The 5,338-nt window shown below is 49.5% G+C and overlaps 1 pseudogene; it reads left to right on the top strand.

Moving 5' to 3' along the window:
* The first annotated feature begins 4,077 nt into the window (after window positions 1-4,077).
* LOC134377768 (dead end protein homolog 1-like) lies at window positions 4,078-5,092 on the top strand (annotated as a pseudogene).
* The last annotated feature ends 246 nt before the right edge of the window (window positions 5,093-5,338 follow it).

Consider the following 5,338-nt stretch of genomic DNA (forward strand, 5'->3'; position numbering starts at 1 on the left):
GTGAACCTTGCAAGGGCGGCTGCGGAGCTGCAGGCAGCCCAGGCCGAGACTGCAGAGCTGCAGCAGTGGGAGCGGTGGGTCCAGAGGGACTGCAGGGCACTGGAGTGGCAACAGCTGGGACTGTAGGATGAGCTGAGGAGCGTGGAGAACCAGCTGCGCCACGCCCGTGGGCAGCTGCACTGGCTGAAGAAAACCAACATCTTCAATGCTACGTTTAAGACCTGGGAGGAGGGCCCCTTGGGCGTCATCAGTAACTTTAGACTGGGTCCTCTCCCCCACTGTCCCCGTGCACTGGGATGAGATTAATGCTGCCTGGGGACAGACGGCACTGCTGCTGCTTGCCCTGTCCAATGTGACTGGGCTGCCGTTTCAGAGGTACAGGCTGGTCCCCTGTAGAAACCACTCCTATCTGAAGTCCTTAACAGATGGCTCCACTGAGCTGCCCCTGTTCTATTATGCGGGTGGGGTGAGTCCTTGAGTAACAGACTTGACCATGCCATGCAGGCCTTCCTGGAGGGCATGCAGCAGTTCAAGGAAGAGGCTGGGAAGGGTGAGCAGGGCCTCTGCCTGCCCTACAAGAGCCACGTGGGCAAAGGCCTGCTGGAGGACGCTGGGGGCAGCAGGGAATGCTGCTCCATCACCACCCTTTGGAACACAGAGGAGCGGTGGACCAAGGCGCTCAGACTCATGCTGCTCAACCTTAAGAGGGGCCTCACTTGAGTGTCCTTAAAGTACCATCCAACATAACTTTCTCGTTGGCCAGTTAGCTTGGTGGTTAAAGCCCCCCTGTAACACCAAGGTCAAGGTTTGGATCCCCACATCGGCCAGCTGCCAAAAGCAAACCAAAAAGTAGATTTCTTTATTGTAAAAATACTATCAGATGGTAATCTGAGTACGACGTGTTTATAATTCAAAAGATGAATAGCCACACCAGATATTAACTGAAAATCAAAATAAACCATTGCCCAGAGCAAACCAAGAATCATGGCTATCCTTCCCAGCACATCTTTGTCCGCCCTTCTGTGGACCTTCCTCTCCCCTTCTCCCCCACCCAGACAAACATTGAAAACAGGGAAAATTGACAAGAGGACAAGATCCCTCCTACATAAAGGGCTGCAGGGACACAGAAGGCAAGAACTGAGGCTGGGGATAAGAGGGGCGGGGTAAGGAGAAAGGTGGACGTTTTCAGTTTGGGGTGAGAAAAAAGTGATTTGAGGCCACTGATGTATGTAGTGGAGCTTTGGGCCAGGGGTTGGGGGAGAACATTCAAAGATTCAGTTTTGGCTGCCACGTATATTGTGAGCCTCTCCTCTTCCTTCCTGAGAAACTTCCAAGAAGTTTCCACATGTTCTTTCATGATGTAAAGCGAGAAGTATGTCTTCTTGGGCTGTGTCATTATGTGCAGATTAATTCTGAGGTGAGAGGGTAGGGTGGCCAAAGACTAACTGGTGACATTGTACGATAGATCAATTGAGGGGTCACAGAAAACTGAAGATTAAAAAGGAGCCAACAAGAGGCATTTTTTAAAAGGCCAGTTGTGTCTTGCCATCCCCCCACTTCTCCATTGCTCTCGGGATAAACTCCCAAATCCTTACCCTGGTCTTCAAACCCGGGTGACCTGTCCCTTACACTCCTCCCAGCTCCTCTCTGTTCCAAAAGGTGCCAATCCCGCCCTTCCTCTGCCCTTGGCCTTGCTATTCCCTGTGTGTCAACGTTTTCTAACCAAACTGTACACTTCTTGAGGGCTCACTGAGCTTTGTTGTCCAGATGACACGTAGAATCGTTCCTACATACTAAGTATCTATAAATAGAAGTGGTCATTGTGAAAGAGAACGGGAGGGCTGGCCAGTTAGCTCAGTTGGTTAGAGCACAGTCTTAGAACACCAACGAAGGCATGGGTTGGGATCCCCGTACTAACCAGACACAGGAAAAGCAGAGAGAGAGAGAGAGAGAGAGAGAGAGAGAGAGAGAGAGAGAGAGAGAGAGAGAGAGAATAGGGAAGCGGTTAATTTGTCACAGACTTGGAGAGAATAGAAAATTCCAATAGGAGATTGACGAAATGGATTAATGTCTAACTAAGCCTGTGACGGAATACCACGTAGGTATTAAAATCTTGTAGAAGAAAAACAACATAATACTTAATGACAATGCTTAGAATATATTAAGTAAAAAAGATGATATTATAATAAAACACATAATTTTATACTCCAAAAAGTTGGTTTTTGTTTCTGTTTTGGCAGCTGGCATGTATTGGGGTCGGAACTCTTAACCTTGGTGTTAGCAACAGAATGCTCTAACTAACGGAGCCCACTGGCCAGCCACAGAAAAGTATTTAAAGAGAAAATATTTCCAAGAATTAAGTATCCTTTTAATATACGAAGGTATGTCCCTGAAAGTTTTGTATTTAAAGTAATTAAAATTTTCTACCTGATATTATGAAAGAGACGGGAGACTGGTTTTCAGCACTTCTATGTCACGTGTACTGGTGGTTCTAGCTACCGGGGAATAAAAAGGAAAAGGTATAAGTATTAGAAGGGAAAAAATAAAATTCTATGTATATAACATAATCATATAATATCCAAAAAGATCAACAGATAAATTATTAGAATGAATACATCAGTTAAGAAATTCCCTGGCTACAAAATCAATACAAAAATCAAATATATTTCTCTATCTAAGCAACAATTAGAAAAATAAATTTAAAATAGTTTAAATCATTAAATAACAAGAGTCATCTGACAAAAAGCCCTTTGCACACAATATCATGTTATCAATTGCCTCTAGAATAGGGGTTGGCAAGCTTTTACTGTAAAAGGCCCCATAGAAAATGTTTTAGGATTTTTGGTCCATGTGGTTTCTGTTGCCTTTAGAGTGTAAAAAGCAGCCAGAGAAAATATGTGAATGAAGTGGGCATGGCTGTGTTCTAAGGAAACTGTATTTACCAGAACAGGCAGGAGGCTGGATCTGACTCGGGGCCCTAAAAGACGGATTCTGTCAATCTTGTCTGCAGTTACATAGCCAACTTGAAGGAGTTCCCACTGCCCAAATTTGGGACAATTTGAGCATCACGAAGAAAAGATAGTAATAACTTCTTATAAAACATTGAAAAAAAAATCCACAAATCCTTAATGATACTGGAAACGAAGGGGGCGAAACACTTATTAGTCATGATTTGAGATGACTCACATGGCTAATTCTTACTTTAAAATCCAGCACTGAAAAATGGAAAAGAAGAGAAAGATTTAAAAATCATAAAAAATTCAACATTGAAAGGGAAAATGATGAAGTATGCCCTGTTTTAGGAGGAACTGCAGTTTATCCCCAGATGAGAAGAGAAAATTCCTTATAGAAAAATGACACCTAGGGGGCTGGCTGGTTAGCTCAGTTGTTTAGAGCACAGCCTTGTAGCACCAAGGTCATGGGTTAAGATCCCGGTACTGGCCAGTCAAAAAAAAAAAAGAAAGAAAAGAAAAGAAAAGGAAAGAAAAGAAAAAAGTGCCATCTAATAAATGTAGAATGAACAATAAAATCATCGACTAAGGTTTTGATAAGTGAAGCTGGAAAGAGGGTCTTGGGAAGCAGATACTTGCATAGCACCAAAGTACCCACAGACAAATGGCTGGCTCACTGACCATCCTTCATACTGAAGAAGTTTGCTGTCAACTTGAACCAGGTTATCAAATTTAACATCACTAACAAATAAAAATAAGTTAAACAAATTTAACATCACTAGCAGTGAGGCAATCTACCATTCTATTCCATACCTCTTGCCAGGATGTATTCACCTCCTGACATCGTCCAGACTGTATTCTTGCCAGAAAAAAGTTTTATTTAACCTTTCTAAGCCGTTAGACCTATATTCAGCTTATTGGAACAAGTTAAATGCCATCACAAAGAAATTATGAGATTGCTCCAGAATGACATTTTTTTTTTTTATAAGACAACTGACCTGGTTTTCAAAAAGTCATTTTTTTTTAAAGTAGGGGGAAAGCGTAGTGGATTGAATTGTGTCCGCCCAAACTCACTGAGGCTTGACTTGTACTCCCCAGGTTTCCAGTAGTAGAAACTTACGAGTCCAAGCGGGCGTGTGAGCTCCAGGGTGAGCAGGTGAATCCAGAGAACGAGGCGGCGTTGGAGGCGCGGGTCAGGGAGACGGGCGTCCGCCTGGTGCAGGTGGAGGGGCAGAGGAAGGACGGCGGGCCAGCCCCAGGCCGGGTGGGCAGCCCGCCGCCGGCCGGCTCGGAGGTGCTCTCGGGCGGCTGCCCCAGGACGTCTACGAGCACCAGGGGATCCCACTGTGGCAGCGCGCGGGCCGCCTGCGAGATCCGCCTGCCCATGACCTTCGGCGGCCTGAACCGCGGCTTCCCGACGCCCGCTGCAGCTCGCGGTGCGGCGCCCAGGCCGCCATGGCCCCGCTGCACAGCCGCCCGCTGCGGCGAGAAGAGCGAGGTGCGCGTGGACGGGTCGCCGCCGTCGGGAGCCGCCGCCGCTGCTGCTCGCGCTGCAGCCTCCGGGCCCGGCCTGCAGGAGGCGCTGCCGCTGCCCAGCCCCGGCGGCGCCCGCGAAGATCGCGCTGCTCAAGTTCAGCTCGCAGCGCACCGCCGCCGCCGTGCCCCCAAAGGCCCTAGCGGGAGGGCTGTCACGCCTCTGTGCAGCTTAGGTGGCCGTGGAGTGGCTCAAGCCAGGCCCGAAGCAGCGACTCCGCCAGCAGCTTGCGGGTCCCTCACTGCGGTGCCTACAGCCGCAGGGCAGCCGATTGGCCTTGGCTAGGGACAGGCTAGGGTCCCAAGGGGCTCGGGCTGCCCTCCAGCTGCTGTGCTAACAAATGAGGCTGGGCAGCCCGGTGTTCCTCACCAAGTGTTTGGGCACAGGACCTGCTGGCTGGCACCACTTCTGGTACCAGGCGGTGATCCCTGGTCATCCAGTGCCTTTCAGAGGCCTTATCTGGGTTGCGCTGGCCGCAGATGGGCAGCACGGGCATGACGTAGCCAAGGATGCGGCGTCCGCACAGCTGCTGGAGGCACTGAGTGAGTCTGGGGCCGGCTTCTTGTGGTCTGCTGGGGCTGAGCCAGGTGCCATCATGAAGCAGTGACCCCGTCCTCCACAGGCAGCCTAAACAAGGAGGGCAGAGCCTGTGTCAGTCTCCAGCCCAGCAGGCCTGGGTGGCCACTGTCTGATCCCATTGGGGGAGGGGCGGGGTCCTGCCGCATGTGTGACACAGCCTCCCTGCTCGGGCAGGGCCTCATAGCACCTGGGTGGCTCGGGTTTGGCTTATGTGGTGGTGAAGGACCTTGCCCTCCCCCTCCCAGCCCAGGGTCAGACCTGACCCCATGGTGAC

Source organism: Cynocephalus volans, chromosome 5 (assembly GCF_027409185.1).
Source record: "Cynocephalus volans isolate mCynVol1 chromosome 5, mCynVol1.pri, whole genome shotgun sequence".
NCBI lineage: Eukaryota > Metazoa > Chordata > Mammalia > Dermoptera > Cynocephalidae > Cynocephalus > Cynocephalus volans.